This window comes from Lepidochelys olivacea (assembly GCF_965140295.1).
Source record: "Lepidochelys olivacea isolate rLepOli2 genome assembly, chromosome: 8".
Lineage (NCBI taxonomy): Eukaryota > Metazoa > Chordata > Testudines > Cheloniidae > Lepidochelys > Lepidochelys olivacea.
Window position 1 is genome coordinate 75,755,878 of NC_140418.1, and position 21,994 is coordinate 75,777,871.

The window sequence follows — 21,994 nt, forward strand, 5'->3', positions numbered from 1 at the left end:
GCTTCCCCCACTAATTCTACCTGGTTTGTGAGCAGCAGGTCAAGAAAAGCGCCCCCCCTAGTTGGCTCCTCTAGCACTTGCGCCAGGAAATTGTCCCCTACGCTTTTCAAAAACTTCCTGGATTGTCTATGCACCGCTGTATTGCTCTCCCAGCAGATATCAGGAAAATTAAAGTCACCCATGAGAATCAGGGCATGCGATCTAGTAGCTTCCCTGAGCTGCCGGAAGAAAGCCGCATCTACCTCATCCGTGGTCTATAGCAGACTCCCACCACTACATCACTCTTGTTGCACACACTTCTAAACTTAATCCAGAGACACTCAGGTTTTTCTGCAGTTTTTGTACCGGAGCTCTGAGCAGTCATACTGCTCCCTTACATATAGTGCTACTCCCCCACCTTTTCTGCCCTGCCTGTCCTTTCTGAACGGTTTATAACCATCCATGACAGTACTCCAGTCATGTGAGTTATCCCACCAAGTCTCTGTTATTCCGATCACGTCATAGTTCCTTGACAACACCAGGACCTCCAGTTCTCCCTGCTTGTTTCCAAGGCTTTGTGCATTTGTATATAAGCACTTGAGATAACCTGTTGATCGCCCCTCATTCCCAGTATGAGGCAGGAGCCCTCCCCTCACAGACATTCCTGCCTGTGCTTCCTCCCGGTATCCCGCTTTCCCACTTACCTCAGGGCTTTGGTCTCCTTCCCCCGGTGAACCTAGTTTAAAGCCCTCCTCACTAGGTTAGCCAGCCTGCTGGCAAAGATGCTCTTCCCTCTCTTCGTAAGATGGAGCCCGTCTCTGCCCAGCACTCCTCCTTCATGGAACACCATCCCATTCTTCCCCCTCTCCCATCAGTAGCCCTGCTGGTATGGTGCTTAAAGCGCTGCCATGGCAGCACTTTAATGTCAGCTGTGTACCGGCCCATACTGGCAGCCACTTTCTTACCAGTACGCCGTACCAGCTTACTTTCACCTCTGGATTTACTAATATATCTTTTGTGTTTGACGCTGTCACAACTGTGTGATAGGCAGCCAGACCTAGTAGTCGGACCCTAAAGTCCACAGTTACAAGACAGGAGTGAAGAATCAGTTGAGTTGGGATACTGGGAGATCAGAATCAGGAGACAAACTAGAGATCAGAACACGAGTCGGGAACTAGAGTCAGGTTGGGTCAGGATACCAGATGTAAGGATCCGTGGACTAGAACCTAGGTCTGCAGACCTTGGGATAGCTGACATTCTCAGAGTACCACGGGGAAGGCTTGCAGAGCCACATCCAGGGAGCATTGTGGAGAGTAGACATTGCTGGAAGTACCTCCCAAAGGATCCATAGTGAGAGTACCCTGCAGCCCTCTGATTGATGAAGTGCACTATTTAACCCAGGCAGGTGCCCCAGGAAGTTGTCTGGGCAACCACACAGACTTCTGGCCTGCTTCAACTCCAGACTTCACCTCATCTTCTGGTCTCTGATTCTAGTCTGACCTTGACTCTTGCTTATTGAACTGAGCTCTAGCAATTCCTCTGATCCCTGTTCATTGACTTCCATCCTTGACACGTGGACCCCAGCCCAGCTGTGATTGCTAGGCAAGACTGCCTACAGCCTGGTCCCTTACACCAGGGAGTCAGGAGCAGGAGACAAAATGTAGATCAGGAACCACCAGTCAGGTACCAGGAGTCAAGCAGGTCAGAATGTCAGGAGATCAAGCTGGGCAGGCAAGCGGGAGTAGGTAGTGGGACAAGACAAGGGGGTGAAGCCTTGTTTTTCAGATGGTTTCCTGTTGCTGTCTTAAGTAGGGCCAGTGGACCAAACAGCCACTTGGGGACTCCACAAATCAGACCTTAGGGGCAGAATCTCACCATTGGGGTGGGCTTCGTTGTTCTCATGTCGGCTATTGCCAGATTACTACCATGTGGAGGGTTGGAGCCTGGTTGCTCCTATTCAGAGTGGATTAAGCTTTTGTGGTGCTTGGGGGCCCTGGGCCAGAGCAGTCCGCCCCCACCCCTGCACTTCTGCTGGGGAACTGGAGTTGGGGTCCAGGGACTTGCCCCACTCTGCCTGCCTGACATTCCTGCTGGGGAGTGGGGTTGGAGCATGGGGACTTCCGCTGCTCCCCGGCAGGAGCACCAGGCGAGCAGAAAGGGGCAATTCTCTGCACCCTGACTCCGCTTCCCAGCAGGAGCGTGGGGACCCCCATTTTTCCAGGGCCCCCCTACTGGTCCATTGGCTAATCCACCACTGCTCTTATGAACCTTGAGGGCCTGGAGTTTGAGACTGGTGGGTCATGAAAAATACATTATTGTGAGAATAATTATTTTAGTACTGTCGATGTGCATGTCACTTTACAGGCAAATTAAAAGACCTGAAAACTGTCTTTAAGTATACCAGTCACTACAAAACAGGATGAAGTCATGGCTATATTCAAACAGTTCCTGAACTATTTGTATTGAATGATTAGCAATTACTTCAGTGTGAGTTTTGGAGCATGAGGAATGAAAGATTGGACCCTGATCTACCTGTAAATGTTAACAAATATTTAAATACAAATACTTTGGATATATTTATTTTTAAGGGAGCATTTGACAATACAGAAATCATGATCAGATATACTGCAATACTGTATATGAATGTGTATACAGATTATGGGCCAATCCTATGAGTTCTTCAGTGCCCTTTCCTCCCATTGACTTCATTAGAATTGAGAGTGCTGAGGACCTCACAGAATTGGGCCATATATTTGCTGCTTTATTTAAAATCTTGCTAGTATACTGAATACTGTTTGTTATTAAATTAATATGCTTTAATCTGATTCAGTTACTACTAGTACCTTAGCTATGGGAGTAAATTTACCTGCACATCTGGTAATTATAAAATCTACAATGCACTATGTTGGAGGAATGTTTCAAGAGTACAGTGAAACAGATATTCTGCAAATGATTGGGAGAGCAGGGAGGCCTCAAGTAAGTTAACTGTATTTTATATTAATGCTTTCTAAATCTGGATTAGTAAAAGCTACAGTATACACTTGAAGAGTTTTAAAAAAAACAACCCCCACAATTTAAGGGATAGCATTTGCTTTTTAAAGATTTATTGGTAAGTGAATTACTGAGTTAAAATAATACTGAACAAAGAGAACTGTGTGACACTGTAGACAGATCAGTGGAGATCTCCATTGATCTATGTGCAACTGTAGTCCAAAAAGCAAACAAGATGTTAGATTGCATAAGAAATGGAAAGTTGAATAATATGGCAAATATTATTATACCTTTTATATAAATCGTGCAGCTTCATCTGGAATAGTGTGTGCAGTACTGAGAAGGATATCACAGAGCTGTTGCATATTATTTAAATAGAACTAAAAGTTTTTGAAAATTATCTAGATTATTTGTGTTTTATGCTAAAAATCACACGGGTCATATTGTGTCTCCCTCAACCACTGGTTTTCAACCTGTGTTCTGCAGAACTCCAATTTCCAAAGGGATCCACACCTCCATTAGAAACTTTTAAGAGGTCTGCAAATTAAAAAAGGTTGAAAACCACTGCCCTAGACTGTTTCTAAATGGATTAAGTAATGTATTGTAGAATGTTACACATTAGTAGACATTCCTGTACCTGTGATGGTATGATCTCATTCTGCCAGAGCTGTGGCAGCCTCTTTTGCTTGCCTTAAGCAAGTCCCTGTTACTGAAATTTCCAGTGCTGCAAAGTGGAGTTCTTCTAGTGCTTGCTCATGTCCATTCAAATCTAGGTAGGTCTGTGCTTGCCCCGAGCACCGCCACTGGAAAATTTTCCCTTGGTGGTATCCATCAGGTCAGCTCTGCTGCCCCCTGGAGTCGCATGCTCCTAGCGCCAGTATAAAGGGTCCTGCTAGGACCCGCAGACCTCTCAGTTCCTTCTTACTGCCTCTGACGGTCACTGGAACTACCTTATCCTTGCAATCTGCAAGTACACCCTCTGTGGACTTTTTCAACCCTATATTGTATATAGTTATCTCTTGTTGGTAGTAGTTTAGTTTCTGTTTTTAGATAGATTAGCGGAGTTAGTCTCTGCCTGGTGCCAGGGCATGCCTCAGTCTCCAGGTTTTAAGTCTTGTGCCTCATGCCACAAGCCTATGTATGTGAGTGACACCCATTCCAGTTGCCTTAAGTGCCTGAGGGAAGCTCACATACAAGAGCGTTGTAAGATCTGTAAAGACTTCAGGCCCTGCACTGAAAAGGATAGACACACCAGACTGAGGTTTATCCTAATGAAGGCGGCGCTAAGGCCTCCATTGGCACTGGACCGCTTGGACTTGGCACCAAGTACTTCAGCCTCAATGAGGAGTGCTCTGACTACTGTAAGAGATTCTCAGCGCTGCTCTTCATCACTGGCACTGAGAAAAGATGCTCCTTCCGCCTCTCGAGAGCCTTGGCACCATGCACTATCTCCGGTGCCAAAGAAAAGTGCTCTGGTGAAAGAACCTCAGTACCACACTCTATCGAGGAAGAAATAGAAGAAGACTGATAGTGGTCCATCCCCATCCCCAAGGTTGGCAGGGCAGGGAGACACTAGTAGAGTGCGAGTACCGTTGAGTCCCGTACCAATGAACTCACCTCTGCAGCAGAGCCACTGGAGATACTGTGTTGACAGAACAATCGACATCAGACACATTTGCTGCAATGAGAGACGTACTCTCACTGCTAGTACCAGCATCTCCAGCTATGCAGGAGCTGACAGCAGCAGCACTAGTGGGAAGGACCTCAGAGGCACTGAGGGCCCAGGTGCCTTCAAAAGAGAAACGGGCAATGATGGCCCATTCCTGGTCTCCTCCCTCTCAGCACTGCTCGCTGGCACTGATCAGCACCGCTCCTGCCTGGTCTCCAGGAGGGGAGTTTTTGGAAACAGAGTCAAAGGATGAGTCATGCAACTCTTGCAGGAGCTAGCTCCGTCACTCCAATTAGCACTATCTGGCCATGGACCCAAGCCAAGGCATCCTATCCACAGTTTGGCCCCCGGAGCAGTGGCAGATGCAGTTCAATGGCCATTCTGGAACCCCTGGGCTTTCCAGCCAATGCAGAGGACTCATTGCCGAGGGTCCTACTCCGTGGTGTCTGAGTTCAGAGCACTTCCACCGCTCCACTCAGAGCGGGACCCAAGCTGCAGTACCAAGGCCAGTGCCAAATACCAAGAGCCAGCACCTTGAGACCTGTCTGGTGCTGAGTGTGAAGAACAGTTCCCCCTACCAGTACAGGCTTCCTCCTCCTCTTCTCCTGATGAGGCTGTGGTAGGAGTGGATGTAGCACCTTCCTAGGATGACTATAAGGCTCATGAGGAGCTCCTTAAGAGGGGGCTCAAAACCTGGGGATCCAGGTAGAAGATATCAGGGAGTCTTCCCATGCCCTGGTAGACATTCTAACAGTCACAGCACATCAGGAATGTCATTGCCCCTTAACAAGGCCGTTATGGACTCCAGCAAGGCATTATGGCAGGTCCCAACATCTCCTTAGCCAACAGCAAAGAAAACTGAAAACAAATACTTTATCCCAGCTAAGGTTTGTGAGTTTCTTTTACACATATCTGCCACTGGGCTTTTTGGTTGTCAGCAGCCAGTGAGCGGGGACAACAGGGGCCAACCCCCAAGGTCAAGGATGTCAAAAAATTAGACCTTTTGGCAGAGATCTATTCAACAGGTGGCCTCCAGCTCAGGATCATGAATCAGCAGGCATTCCTGGGCAGGAACAGTTTAAATTTCTGGGACTCCGTGCTGAAATTTAAGGAGTTATTACCCCAGGAGTCCAGACAAGAATTTGCAGCTCCTGTGGAGAAAGGCAAATCGGTGCAAAAGCATCCTCGCAAGCAGCCTTGGATGCTGCAGACTCTGCAGCCCAATCTATGGCCTTAGCAGTGGCAATGCACAGAAACTCAATGCACAGAAGCTCAATCCTCGGGCCTGCTGCATGAGGTCCAACAGACCTTGCTGGATCTTCATTTTGTGGGCACATCACTCTTTTCTGAGCAGACTGACTCCAAGCTGCACAGCCTAAAGGACTCAAGGGCCACCCTGAAGTCTCTAGGACTTCATACACTGGTGTCCACAAGGAAACATTAAGCCTCAATTGGCTGCTTGATTCTTCCCACTGCCTGCCTGGCAAGACTACCACAGGGAAAGAGCAGGAGCTTTAGGAGAAGACCTCTGCCCCAGTCCTCGTCCTCGTCTATGCCTTGCTTTCCCTCCCCCCCACAACACTCTAGGAGGTCCAAGCAGGCCTTTTGATGGGACGCTTGAGGACAACATACCAGGATAGAATTTGGATCCAACCTATCCAGTTTTTGTGGACCATTTATCCCATTTCAATGAGGCATGGGCCTGCATTACAACAGACCACTGGGTGCTAAGCATAATAGCAGTGAGATACACTCTTTAGTTCAGTTATTCCTGCCCTCCTCATCCCTTTTCAGGGACCTTTCTCATGAGTAACTTCTAGCCCAAGAGGTGCAGTCACTCCTAAGGGTGGAAGCCATGGAAGAGGTTCCACCAGAGTTAGAGGGCTGACGATTCTACTCCTGATATTTCATTATCCCGAAAGCCAACGGTAGTCTCAGACCAGTTCTGGACCTGTGAAAGCTCAACAGATATATGAAGAAGCCAAAGTTCTGCATGGTCTCCTTGGCTTCCATCATCCCTTCCCTGGATCCAGGGGACTACACAGCCCTTGATTTGAAGGATGCTTGCTTGCTTCCATATCTCGATCTTTCAGGAACACAGAAGGTTCCTCAGGTTCATCATGAACCATGTGCACTACCAATTTGCAGTTTTCTCGTATGGCCTGCCACCAGCCCCTCGAAGTGCATGGCGGTTGTTGCAGCCTTCCTGAGGAGACGAGGAGCTCAGGTCTACCATTGCCTTGGTGACTGGCTGGTCAGAGGTCAGACCAATGGCCAGGTGGAGTCTGACATAAAGTTAATCCAGTCAACATGCAGGACTTGGGTCTACTGATAAACGTGCAGAAGTCTACCCTCTCCCTGGTTCAGAGGATAAAGTTTATTGGGGCGATCCTCGACTCTGTCCAAGCCAGAACCTTCCTCCCAGAAGCAGGGTTCCGAGCAATAGTGATGCTTATAGAGAACCTCAGACATCATCCCATCACTACAGCGAGGAACTTCTTGAGCTCCTGGGCCAGTTGGCCTCATGCACATATGTGGTGCAGCATGTGAGACTTCAACTAAGACCTCTCCAGGCATGGCTGGCGTCTGTATACTCGCCAAACTGACACAGTCTGAACACAGTTATCACAGTTCCCTGTCAGTGATCACCTCTCTCAATTGGTGGTTAGACCTGCTGACCCCAACCATCAGTGTCTCTCATTACAGATGCTTCAGTGATGGGCTGGGGTGCTCTTCTGGGTTCCCTCAGAACTCAGAGCCTTTGGTCTCCAGAAGAGCTCTCGCTACACACATCAATGTCTGGTAGCTCAGAGCAGTTCGCTTGGCATGCCAGGCATTCCAGCCCTATTTGGCGGGCAAGAACGTGTCAGTTCTCACAGACAACATGATGGTGATGTTTTATATCAGTTGGCAGGGAGGAGCATGCTCCTCTCACCTGTGCCAGGAAACACTTCGCTTGTGGGAATTCTGCATAACCACTCGATTTACCTCCAGGCCTCCTATCTGCTGGGATCATAGAACGAGCTAGCGGATCACCTAAGCAGATCTTTCTCCAACCACATGAGTGGTCTATTTGTCCAGATGTTGTGAAAACCATTTTCCAGAAGTGGGGAACTCCCCAGATAGCTCTGTTTTGAGACAAAGCACAACAGGAAGTGTCTCCGATTCTGTACCCTCCTGTGTCACAGCCCTAGATCTCTCGCAGACACTTCCTCCTCCCCTGCATGGATCATCTCTTCTACGCGTTTCCTCCCATTCCTCTAATACACAAGGTCTTGCTGAGAATCAGAAAGGACAGAGCATGGGTCATCCTCATAGCCCTGCCTGGCCCCACCAGCATTGATTTGTCACATTCTTAGCCCTTTCAGTGGAGATGCCAATTCTTCTACCTCTGTATCCAAACCTGACCTCTTAAGACAAGGGCCACCTGCATCACCTTCATCTCGAGTCCCTTCATCTGACAGCCTGGAAGCTCCATAGCTGAACCCCTTAGAGCTAACATGCTCGGGGCAGGTTTGCAAGGTACTTTTAGGGAGCAGAAAGCCGTCCACCAGAGCTACTTACCTGACAATGAAGAAAAGGTTCTCGATCTGGTCTACACAGAAGGGTATTTCATCTATGCTATCAACAATACCATTTATTCTAGACTACTTACTACACCTAAAACGACAAGGTCTAAGTAGGTCATCTGTCCGTAATCTCAGTTTTTCACGCATGGATGAATGGCCATCCGTGTTTTCAAACACCATCTGTAATTGGTTCCTTAAGGGCCTTGAGAGATTGTACCCCCAGGTCTGGCAACCAATCCCTCCCAGGGATCTCAACCTAGTATTGTCAAAACTGACAGGACCTCCATTTGAGCCACTGACAATATAGTCTCTACTCTACCTGTCCTGGAAGGTGACCTTCCTGGTGGACATTATTTTTGCCAGAAGTGTCTTGGAGATCCGGCCCTTTACTTCAGAACCACCATAACATGGTATCCTTCAAGGACAAGGAGATGGTATTCTAACTACATCCTCATCCAGCTTTCCATCCAAAGGTGGTTTTTCAGTTCCATAGTAACCAGGATATCTTCCTAACGGTCTTCTATCTGAAACCACATGCCAACAGAGAAGAACAGAGGTTCCACTCACTAGACATCAGATGTGCACTGGCTTTCTACATAGAAACAACTAAGCCATTTTAAGCCATTCACTCAACTATCCATGTCCTTTGCAGACAGGATGAAAGGTCTTCCCGTCCCAACCCAGAGAATTTCATTGTGGATCACATCCTACATCAGCACATGGTATCACCTGGCAAAGTCCCTGCCCCAGCTGCCCTGACAGCACATACCACAAGGGCCTAAGCATCTTTGGCAGCATTTGTAACACAAGTTCCTATCCAGAACGTTCGTAGAGCTGCAATATGGTCGTCGGTTCACACTTTCACTTTTCATTGCCCCATCACCCAACAGGCTAGAGATGATGCTGGATTTGACTGAGCGGTGTTGCAATCAGCAGGTCAATAAACTCTGAATCCTCCACTTGCAACTGCTAGAGAGTCACCTACATTGAAATGGACATGAGCAAGCACTCGAAGAAAAATAGTTACTAACCTTTCCATAACTGTTCTTTGAGATGTGTTGCTCATGTCCATTCCAAGACCTTCCTATCTACCCCTCTGTTGGAGTTGGCCAGCAAGAAGGAACAAAGGGGGTTGTGGGTCGGCAGGACCCTTCATACTGGTGCTATGAACATGCGACCACAGGGGGCACCAAAACCGACCCAATGGATACCTCTGAGGGAAAACTTTCCAGAGGCGATGCTCAGGGTGAGCACACACCTACCTACATTGGAATGGACATGAGCAACAAATCTCTAAGAACAGCAGTTGTGGAAAGGTTAGTAACTGTTCTTATGTTCACATATTTAGTAAACATTATTCTCTCAATTTGGCTTCCAGGGCAGATGTTAGATAGCACAGCAGTGCTTCAATCACTATTCAGTTAGGAGTCTGTTCCCTCTTTTAGGTTATTTTAAGTACTGTTTATAAAACTACCCGTGAGTGGGAATACATATAGCCATTTGAACAAGAAATGAAGGTTACTTACTTGTAACTGGAATTCTTTGAGATGGCTCTGCATATTCACACTTTCCTCCCGTCTTCTGCTCGCTCTTAGGGTCCTATTGTTCTGTATTTCTGAGTTGGTGGCAGAAGGAACACAGGTGGTAGAGGGCGCTGCACCCTCTTATATAGCCTCATCCTTAGAATATTGAGAAATGCGGAGAGGAGTAATAGGGAGGGTTGCGTGAACATTCTAACAGACACTGCTTGGAGAAGGTTCTACTATTAGGCACCACTAGGAGGCGCAATACCCATAAGTGTGGGTAAGCGGAGCCATCTCAAAGAACTCCAGTTACAAGTAACCTTCACTTTTTTGAGACTTTGGCCATTAGTATATTCCACAATCCAGCCTCCTTCCCCTGTGCTGTAGAGTCTTGTATAGTTGGAATTCTCTGGTGGTGAAGGAACTAAGTGATGGTTGGCCCACTCTGTATGCTGTTGGTAAGGGGCATGAGAACACTTCGGGCATGTGTGCCTCCCAATGGACGCTGCTGGACAAAAGACTCCGGTTTCAAGTTTCTGGAGCGCACACAAACGATAATTGGAATATACATGTGGACAAGACGTCTTTAAGAACTCCAATTACTGTACATATAAGTAATTCTTTCCTTTGTCCATTTAAATAAAGGATACATGATTTTGCTGCTAGAGCTCCTGATTCAGAAAGATACTTAAGCATATGCCTAACTTTAAGCAGGTGCTTAAATTCTTATATTGAATCGGGAAGAGTTATTTGATTAAGGGCTGTTTTCATATGTACCACATTCAACAATCCAAATGAAAAAACTAGTTGATTTTTGTATGGGAATTTTCTAATATACAATTAGCTCTATATTTCCAGTTTTGAACAAAGCAAGTGGGAAAGTGAAGGTTGGGTGCTGAGTACATGAGGTAACTTGATAGTGAGTAGTGAAATCAGTAGGGAATTTGGTGTATCTCTTAATGGTTCATTTCCAGGCTTTTTAACATTTGGCAATAATTAACGAGATTATCAGTGTCAAGAATTGGTTTTCTGACCTTGTATTTAATAATCATTCATTTAAGAGCTGCTACCCACTTGAAGGAGGAATTGACAATCTCGCTAATCATAAGACTAATGTCCAGCACTGCAGAGTGCATTGAAGGACTACCAAGTGAATTCTCTTTAGTCCTTTTCATTCAGAAGGATTGTGGTGGTGACATGCAGCTTGGGTGAGGTGGGATGTGGAAATCACTTGACTGAGGTTAATAGATTTTTCCAAATGCGTATTTGTCCGCTGAATAAGTGGGATTCTCTTTTGTGTATGCACGGTATTGTTTAGCAGCTGTGCAAAATTGCATGGATCCTAATACCGTCTATAGTATATGCGTGTTACAGCAAATAGGTTAGTAGCACCAGCCCAAATGCAAACAATTATTTTTTTTAAAGTTCAGGTACTGGTCAATGTGCAAATGGATTTGTCAGGATTTGTCTTTCAGTTGTTGATGTCTTGGCATTCCTCAACAGATTAAACATAACATTTTAAAAATACATTTTGAATTGTTACCAAAGATATGAAACGCATATTTTAGGTGTCTCCTGCTAAATCTTAAAGTACTTTTTTTTTTTTAGTTTGATACTACCGCTACAGCAGTTATCTTGACTAGGTTAAGTACGAGAGAGAAATATGTACAGCTGTTAAATGGTGCAGATACAATAGAAAGCAGGTAACTAAGTAATTTTGCAACAAGCATACTGATGAATAGAACAAACAGAATGTATTTTCTTGTTCTTTTGGCTTATCATCCCATGGATTATAAAAGACAGGTTTATGGGGAAATCATACAGAGGTACACCAGAAGTGGAAACTTCATTTTATCTGTTCAGTGTCTGTGAGAATACTAATCAACAAGAAAACCAAATAATATTTAGATGTAATCACAGAAGCTTTCTTGTAGTATTTTTTTTAGAATCAGTTTTTAATTCAGAAAAATAAATTCTGTAGTTTGGGCATCTATCCTGTAAATTTAAAACACCATAGAAATCTACCAAACACCCCAATCCTGAGCCCACTCCCTTTCCAGTAGTCCAAGAAAAATAGATGAACTTTGAAGTGTTCCATATGTGATGGGGTATACCTACCCGGCACTGGGACGAAGGGGATTAACCCCATGCTCTTGGATGAAGAAGCTGCACCCCGTCACTCCTGCTGAGCATGCTCCAACTGGAATCACAGTAAAAGAGGGAGCGGTTCAGCTCAGTCTGGGCTGACTGAGGAGGAGAGTAGATATGTGCTGCAGGCTCCTGCCAGGAAGCTACTGGAGCCCCAGGCTGCAGAGGCTGACTGCGCTGAAGCCACTGCAGATACCCAGTTCACCGCCGAGGATGACAGAGAAGAGTTTGCTGATGCCGGGAGGCTACCAATGCTGGAAGTGAGGGTAGGAAGTGATGCAGGGAATGGAATGATTGCAGAGAGAAACCAAGCCTGAACACAGGAGAATCGGTTCCTCAGGGCCGTGGGTCGGGACCCAGTGGAGTAGGTTGGGTCTGAGTCCCCTTGTCCTGCACCATACCCACCACTGGATGAGGTCACCGCCCAAAGGAGCGAGCTGTACTGCCTTGAATCCAAGGGCAGCTATTTAGACTCTAGCCTCTGGGCCACGCTGCCTTGTACCAACTGTCAGCTGTTTAGACTCTGGCCAGTGAGCCTTGCTGTCCTAAATCCCAGGACAGCCTGACTGACTCTGGCCTTTGGACCATACCACCCTGAGAAGAAGGGCAGCTATGTAGACTTTGGCCACTGGGCATTGCTGTCCTGAACCTCGGGACAGCGTGACTGACTCTGGCCATTGGCCCATATTACACTGAGAAGGACAGCTATTTAGGCTTTGGCCACTAGGTCTTACTATCCTGAATCCCAGGGTAGCCCTACTGATCCTAGCCCTTAGGCCATGCTGTCCTGGGAAAAGGGCTGCTATTTAGACTTCAGCCTCTAGGCCTTATGGTCCTGAGGCCAAGGCTTGCCCTGGTGACTTGGGCCACAGGGCCATACCACCCTAAGGAGCTGATTGGGTATACGTGCAACACCATAACATTGACATAAATACTGCTGGCTATTGTCGCACTGGATGTGTGAGATGCTTCACAGTTACTTCAGTTACTGTAAGCAGCTTAATGTTAGAGGTGAGTTCTTCTCACCAGTTCTTTTGGTATATAAATTCTTTTGATTTCAAGTGATTAATCTTGTTCCTAATACCTATGATGTTCCTGTTCTAACATCCTGGTTTTGTGTGGAGTAAGGAGGTTCTTAAGTTATCCCTGTTTTGAAATGTCTGTCTGTAGAGGTGTAGATCCCTGCTAAAGTACAAGTCATGTTCCTTGAAAACAGCAGTATGACACTGAATGAGTTTCTGAGTTTGGAGATTGAGCTCCATGTATTTTTCATTAGCTGGAATACTCCCCATACCTGATACCTAAAAAAGAGAGTTAGGTCTATAGTTCTATCTTAAACATATCAAAGGAAATTGGTTGTAGACACAGGTGAATCGCATCATACATGCATTTAACTTACGTGACTTCGAGTATACGTGCTTGGCAAAAAAAAAAAGAAAGAGAGAAAAATAACAAGATACCTGTAAATAGTGCGGGCAATTTCGCCCACCATTCCACTCAATGCGTGTATGCTCCGGAGTGAGCATGAGATGGACGTGAATCTGCTGTTCCCTCAGTCGGTCTCAGTTCCCCGTGCCTCTCATAGCGTGAGCATCTTGCCACGCTGAGTGTGATTCTAGTGTTTAAAGATGCGTATTTTTCATACAACGTGGCTCCTAAACGCAAGCCAACTACTTCATCTGGTGCTCAACTGAAGAAACAGCGATCTGTTCCAACGCTGGAGGAAAAACTGGCTGTGTTGGACTTATTAAGAGATGGTATGTCAGTCTCCAACATGGTGCTTAAATATGGCCTCAATGAATCTAGCATCCGTGCCATCAAGATTCGAGAGAGAAAAATTTGTCAAGCCGTGACATCAAGTGCTCCAATAACTGCTAAGGTGACGAGCCAGGTGCGTGATAAGACTTTAGTGAAGACTGAAAAGGCATTAAACTTATGGCTGGAAGACATGAATCGTAAACGTGTGCCTATCGATGGCAACGTGTTGCGAGAAAAGGCTCTTAGCCTCCACGCGCTGTTCAAACCTCCTGCCGAAGAGGGACAGCCTTCTGATGAGAAGGAATTCAAAGCCAGCTGAGGTTGACTTAACAGTTTTAGGAACCACTTCAACCTCAAAAACATGCAGACTACTGGTGAATCTGCATCTGCCAATGAACAGACAGCAAAAGCCTACCCTGAACAATTAAAGAAAATCATAGAAGAAAAGGGCTATATTCCGGAACAAGTTTTTTAATGCTGACGAGACTGGGCTCTTCTGGAAAAAAAATGCCCCACCACACTTACACTTCGAAATCAGAAAGACAAGCCCCTGGCTTCAAAGAAGCTAAAGACTGTTTGACTGTGTTTTGTGGCAATGCATCTGGGCATTTAATAAAGCCGGGCTTGCTCTACAAGCTGCAAATCCCCGTGCCTTAAAAGGCAAGAACAAAAATCTCCTGCCTGTGTTCTGGCAATCAAATAAAAAGGCTTGGGTGATGGCAGCATCGCTTCTGGATTGGTTCCACAAGTGTTTCATTCCGGAGGTCAAGCGGTACCTCGATGAGAAAGGACTGACGTTAAAGTGTTGCTGATCATAGACAGTGCTCCTGGCCACCCTGCGGCACTCTGGTTTGCACATAACGACATTGAAGTCATCTTTCTCCCCCCCAATGCCTCCTCCAACCTCTTGACCAAGGCATGATTCACTGTTTCAAGGCCACGTACACGAGGCCTACATTCTCACAGATATGTAGCGCTATGGATGCTGATCCCAATCTTAATGTGATGGAGAGTTGGAAGTCCTTCAACATTGCTGATTGCATCACTTATATTAAAACAGGCAATGGATGCAGTCAAGCCTGAAACAGTCAATGCATTTTGGCGAAACCTATGGAAAAAATGTGTGAATGATTTTAAGGATTTCCCAACCATTTGATAAAGAAGTGAAACACATTGTTCAGCTGGCCAGGCAAGTGCGTGGTGATGGCTTTGTCGACATCCTTGAGGAAGAAATTGAAGAATTAATTGAGAACCATAGAGTAGTGTCTCCCAAACTTGGGACGCCGCTTGTTCAGGGAAAGCCCCTGGCGGGCCGGGCTAGTTTGTTTACCTGCCGCGTCTGCAGGTTCAGCCGATTGCGGCTCCCACTGGCCGCGGTTCGCTGTTCTCAGCTAATGGGGGCTGCAGGAAGCGGCGCGGGCTGAGGGATGTGCCAGCCCCCCTTCTCGCAGCCCCCATTGGCCTGGAGCGATGAACCGTGGCCAGTGGGAGCTGCGATTGGCCGAACCTGCGGACGCAGCAGGTAAACAAACCGACCCGGTCCGCCAGGGGCTTTCCCTGAACAAGCAGTGTCCCAAGTTTGGGAAACACTGCCATAGAGAAACATTGACTAACGAAGAATTAGAGGAACTGATAAAATCATCTACAGAAGACTAAGATGATGACGATGAACAGGAAGAGCCAGCAAGCTGGCATCTTCATAAATTTGCTGAAGTGTTCCAAGCAGCGAAACACTTGAATTATTTAATTTTTGAATGCAATCCCTCTATGGAACGAAGCCTCAAAATCACGCGTAGTATTACGGACGATTTGAGACCGTATCAAGAAATGTTTGAGCAGCTCAAGAGACAACAGCGACAGTTGCCGTTCACCATGTTTTTCAAGGAAAAATGACCAGCAGTAGATGAGCCTATGCAATCAACTTCTCAAGCTGAACCAGAACCAACCACTTGGTCTACGACTTGCTCTCTGTCACCCAAGCTCTCCATCACCTCCGTCTCCTGGATCGACATCAAGTTCTGACGACCCCTTGTAATTATCCCTGTAATTAAAAATACAGTCCTGTAAAATTATATTTTGCATATGTACTCTTTATAATATACTGTACATTACTGTATACATTATACATATTACTGTACAGGGTTGTATACACAAAACCATGTACAGTATACTGTACTTTATGGGCGATTTAAGGGATTTTCAAGGGTAATTTTGACTATATGCAATTTTCACCTTACGTCCTGACTTTAGAACCTAACCTCTGAGTAAAATGCGACTCCACTGTATGTGGTGAAAGTATTCAAAAAAACAAAAAATAGAACACAGAAAGCTTCCAGGATATGTCTTTGAAGTTTGATACAAGAGAGATTCCAGAAACACTAGCCTATAATGCTCAATTGATGGAAGGCCTACAGGGAGTGAGAGACATTTAAAAATAAGAACATTCAGAATTACAGTGGAATTTTAAATGCTAAAATTGAAAATCTTAAGGTAAATCTAGTTAAGACTTAAACTCTGATATTTCCCATAATAATAAGAATATAATGCAACATGCAAATATAGATAGTTTTGTTTCTTGGATGCCAGTGATGTCCAACAGCCAACACCAAAAATCTGTGTTTCTTTTGCTGACTGGAGCCCATTCCATAACACACAGCTTGAATTCCTGATCATTTAAGTATTTTTTACCTTTTTATACAAAGTACCATAAAAACCCGCAGCAATAAGTGGACTATTTACTGTAAAATATAATTTATTATTGTTTGTAAAAAAAATTGTTTGATACTTTGATTAATGCTTATTGTAATTTAATTTTATTTCTAATTGATTTACCTTTTGTTCCTTACTAGTTTGCACAAACATCTTGTTGAGCATTTAAATGCAGAAATAGTGTTGCACACCATCACAGATGTGAAAATAGCTTTGGAATGGATACGATCAACTTTCCTATACATCCGAGTTTTGAAAAATCCAGTTCATTATGGTTTGTGGCTTTGAAATTGACTAGAATATGATACTGGATTATATGTCATGTCTAAGATAAAGTAGGTTACAGTAAACTACCTGCATTTTTGGCAAGTAATTTTCTGTTTGTGAGAAATGATAAAAAAGATTAGTGTTACTTGTTTTCTCTTGTCTTTTATGGGCTGTCATTTCAGTAGGGATTGAAGACAATGAAGTTGTTAAAGGTGACCTGGAACATCTTTAGGAAAAAGCATTTCAACCATGTTAACATAATTAGGAGGCATTTCAACATATTTTAAACTTGTACTACTTTTTCATTAACAGGTCTGCAAAATTTCAGCCTATGATTACCAACTTCCCACTGTGCTGAGGTATCACAGCACACACAAAGCTGGTGGCATATTACCATTGCTTTTCAGCTCTGAGTATTGAGTTTGCCTCCAAGGAAAAGGTAAATCAACTTTTATTTAATATTGAGTGGTTTTTCTTTTTAATATCCTTATTTTATGGAAGATAAAATTCAGAAAACTGCTTCATATTGAATAAAAATACATCTATCTTTTCCCCCAAAGGCAGATTTTCTGCTTCAGCACTGATAGTACAGGCTGCTGACCCAACCAGCATAAGGCATTCTATGGTACTTAGCAAAATGGGATGTCTATGATTGTGATTGTGGAACAGTTGCTTTGTGGCACTGAAAAAGAAAATAAATAATTGGTAAATTTAAATCTTTTTGGTTGACATGTTCTCAAGTGATAAGTGTTTGGACATTCAACAGCTGTTAGTAAGGTACTCCTGACTCCTTTTTTTATATATATACATATATATATGTCTGTTTACACTTTAGGATATTGTTAATACCATTGTACTATCATGTGAAAAGCGATATAAAAATAATACGAAGATTACAATGCCCTGCAAAACCAAGGCCATTATTAGTTAAAAGTATTACAATAGATGCCTGTCTCATTGGCACTATCATAATCCAAATAAATTATGTTCACCCAGATTTGTCCTTTGTTTCCTAGTTTGGTAGGAAATGCTTCTACCACATAAGAGATGCTCCTAAATTGTTGGGAGGAGGGAGGTTAGGAAAGCTGCATATTGTTGGAGGAAATTCTAGCTAGGAAATTTTTGCTAGAAAGCTGTGCTGATGACTTTGAGGAACCCTTGCTCTTGTTTATGGCCGATGACTTCAGACATTTTCAAGACCTATTTTGCAGGATTGCAGAGCCCCTGCAGATTCCTTTGGAGAAAATCAAGGATTAGCAACATAAGATGCTTGATATCCTCCACACTTCCTCTTCCTTCAAGATTATACTACTGATCAATGAAGCTCTTCTGGACCTCGCAAAAGAGCTCTTGGCAGATCCCAGCATCCATCCATCCAACTTGCAAACCCGCCGACAAAAAGTACTACCTTCCAGTGAAAGATGCTGAATTTCTATTCTTGCACCCTACCCCAAATTCTCTGGTGGTCAATTTGGTGCAAGAGAGAGGCCAATACCAACCATGTGCTAGTCATCCAGACAGGGATTGGAAATGCCTAACTTATTTGGACTCAAGGCATATTCATCAGCCATGCTCCAGTTTTGAATCTCAAACTATGAGGCTCTGATGGCTAACTACTTAAACTACTCCAAATTGGAGGATTTCTGTCATGACTTCCCAGAGGCCAAGAAAGAGCAATTTCAGTCCCTAATATTGGAAGGATACCTTCTAGCCTGTACAGCCCTACAAGCCTTGTTAGACTCTGTAGACCAGGGGTCTCAAACTCAATTTACCTTAGGGCCAGTGCCAGTCCTCAAATCCTCCCAGCAGGGTCAATAATGTCACTGAAGATGGTGTTCAGAAAAGAAAACATTTATATTGTATTTTTATTTCAAATTTCTTAGAAATAATAAAACTGTCATACAACTTTATACAATTCTTCACCTCCCAGAGAGTTTTTAGTGTTGGCCAGCCACCTGACAACGCTTCAGTTCTGTCAGTTTGTTGGTGTTTGGCCTCAGTGACTGAGCAGTTGAAACCTTCAGGATTGCAGCAAGGTGTGCATCAGAGAGTTGTTTTCAGTATTTTGACGTGTTTATATTCTTTGTGGAAAAAAGTGATGCTGCCTCCAGGGCTGACTCTGCCCGGCAACTAATGATGCTGCATCCAGGGCTGACTCTGCCCGGCAACTAGTGATGGTATTTGTGTCCCTCTCCCCCAGCCAATGGGAGCTGTGGGGGGGGAGGGTGGCGGCTCCTGTAGTTGAGATTGCCAGCAGCGTGTCTGCCTGTGTCTCTCCTCCATGGGCCGCAGTAGGAAGGTTCTCGGACCACAGATGGCCCACAGGCCAGGACTTTGAGACCCCCTGCTCTAGACGCTGCTGCCTAATCCATTGCAACTGCTGTGGTCACGAGGCATGCATTATGGCTCCTCCTCTCAGGTTTTCCTAAAGAGTTACAAACTATTGTGGAAGCCTTATCTTTTGAGAGCCGAAAACTATTCTCGGAGCACACAGACGATTCCCTGCACTCCTGTAAAAACTCCCTAGCTACCCTCCAATGTCTTGGCATTTACATGCCTGTACCAAAGAGACCTCCAGAGAAATACCACCTCCCCCCTTACTCTCGATCACCGCAATATACTCCTCAATGGTACTATGACACCCAGGGCTGAAAACAAAGGCCTCCCTCCAAGTGTAAACAACCTATTCCTCAGGGGGCTACGTCTCACACCCCCACACTGAAGCAACAATTTTGAAAGTGTATCAAGGCCCCAAGAAGCCTCCCCCTCTTCCAGTCATTCCCACCATCTTTGAGGTCCCACCAGTTTAGTGACCAACTAGCTCTTTCTCTCCCATCATGGAGACTAATCACCTCAGACAAGTGGGTTTTAGAGATAATTTCAGGAAGGATACTCCATCCCCTTTATACCTTTCCCACCCCCACCCCCCGTCCTTCAGGGACCCCCTCACAAACCCATTCTAGGGGGAGAAATAAATCAGCTGCAACTGGAAGCCATAGAACTGGTCCCTTTCCAACACAGGGGTTTCTACTCCCGTTATTTCCTCATCCAGAAGAAATCTGGTGGCTGGCGACACATCCTGGACCTTCGCAATCTAAACAAGTTCATCAAACTGCAACACTTCAAGATGATTACCTCTCCACCATTATCCCAGCACTGAAACAGGAGGACTGGTTCTCTGCCCTTGACCTCCAAGACACATGCTTTTATATTGTACTCTCTGCTCACGGACTATTTTTCCAATTTGTCATGGACGACAACCACCACCAGTACAAGGTGCTTCCTTTCGGACTATCGACTGCCCCTTTGGTGTTCTCCAAGGTCCTGGCAGTAGTTGCTGCCCACCTAAGGAAACAAGGAGGCATCATCTTTCCATACTCGAAAACTGTCTCCTCAGGACCGCAGCTGAGACCGACATTCTCAGAGCCATCTACAACAATGGATTTGTTTACGAAACTAGGCCTCCTCATGAACCTAGAAAAGTCCACTTTAATGCCAGTACAATACCTGGAATACGGAGTATGTTCATTATGGCCCAAATTCTGCCCTCAGCTACATCTGTAGAACTCCACTGGAGGTAAGTGAGCTGTAGCTCACGAAAGTTTATGCTCAAATAAATTTGTTAATCTCTAAAGTGCCACAAGTACTCCTTTTCTTTTCTCCTGAATGGTTCTCTGAATTCCTACCACCTCACAGATCCTTGGTCATACTAGATCTGATATCCAATATGCGGGTTTGCCCCCAGACCTCTGCCAGAATGTGCCTCCAACATCTAGGCCACATGGCAGCAGTCACTTTCATGATCAGGCACACAAGACTACACATGCAATGTTTTCAGGCATGGCTCCATACAGAATATCACCCCAACAAACGCAGCCTCCAGAAACTCTCTTATCCGTGCGAAATAAGAGTCACGGACTCACTACTTCGGTGGATGGAGCCCAACAATGTCTGTGTTGAAGTTCCTTTCCTCCAACGACCACCGACCATGATCTGAACAACCGATGCCTCCCTAATCAGTTGGGGAGCACATCTACACAATCACATGGTGCTGGGCAGATGGTCATTAACCAAATCCACTCTACACATCAACCTCCTAGAACTATGAGTGGTCCGCGATGCCTGCTGACATTTCTTCCATCTCCTTGAACATCACACGATCAGAGTCATGACGAACAATCTCGCCTGTATGTTCAACAGACAGGGTGGAGCATGTTCTCACTCTTTATGCTCAGAGGCACTCAAATTGTGGAACTGGTGTATCCAGCACAGCATCACCATTTCAGCAGCATACCTCCCTGGATACCAGAACATCACCGCGGACACATTGAGCTGGAGATTCTCCCAGGATCACGAGTGGCAGCTGGATATGCGAGCCCTTCAGCCCATCTACAATTGATGGGAATGTCCTATCATAGATCTTTTTGCTACAGCAAAACTCCCTCAATTCTGTCCCAGAGCAGGACTGGGACACGGATCGCTGGGAGATGCATTCTTCATTGCATGGAGTACACCACTCTTCTGTGCCTTCTGTCCATTTACTCTCCTATTCCAGGTACTTCACAAAATACAGGAAGACCAAGTTCACATCATTCTTATAGCTCCAACATGGCCATGACAGGTTTGGAATATTTATCTCCTTCACATGATAGACTGCCAACCAATCTCTCTCTGTCCAACACCACAGCTCCTTTCACAGGACGTATCCTCCATCCCAATCCACAGACACTCCCCTTCAAAGCTTGGCTCCTCCATGGTTCCAGGATTCAGAAATAACCTGTTCGGATGCAATGAGATACTTTTGAAAAGCAGGCGTGACACAACGAGACACACTTACATTCACAAATCGACTAAATTTCAGTGCTGGTGAACCTCCCACCAAGTTGACACAGCATGTGCTCTGCTAACATTTATCCTGGACTACATGTTACACCTTTAAACAACCAGGATTATCCACCAGTTCCATTCAGGTACACCACGATCAGCTTCAAAAATGGAACACTACATACTTTGAGGACCACACCCTGAAAGAAATCTTTTCCCAACCCCCCACTTCTGGCCTTCAAACTCCATCCAACCTCACCAAGCTCATCATCAGAAGCAAGCTCCCTACAGTTCCAGGAAACGCCACCTGAAAGCAGTGCCAGACCCTGCCAGAACAATAGATGTAAAACCTGCAGATACATCTCCACAGCTATCATGATCAATATCCCCCCAATACACTTTTCAAGATCCATTTGTCCTACACATGCCTATCACACTATGTGGTGTACCTGATCCAGTGTATCAAATGCCACAACAACAACTATGTGAGTGAAACCAGCCAATCACTATGCTCTCAAATGAACTCCCAAAGAAAAACGATAAAAGACAAAAAAATA

General features: G+C 45.2%; 1 protein-coding gene across 1 annotated transcript in view; it reads left to right on the forward strand.

Annotated features, from left to right (window-relative positions):
* HFM1 (helicase for meiosis 1) overlaps positions 1-21,994 on the forward strand; it is a gene marked incomplete at its 3' end in the record, with an annotated part of 112,893 nt that overhangs the window by 41,960 nt on the left and 48,939 nt on the right. The gene's annotated exons all lie outside the window — the stretch shown is intronic.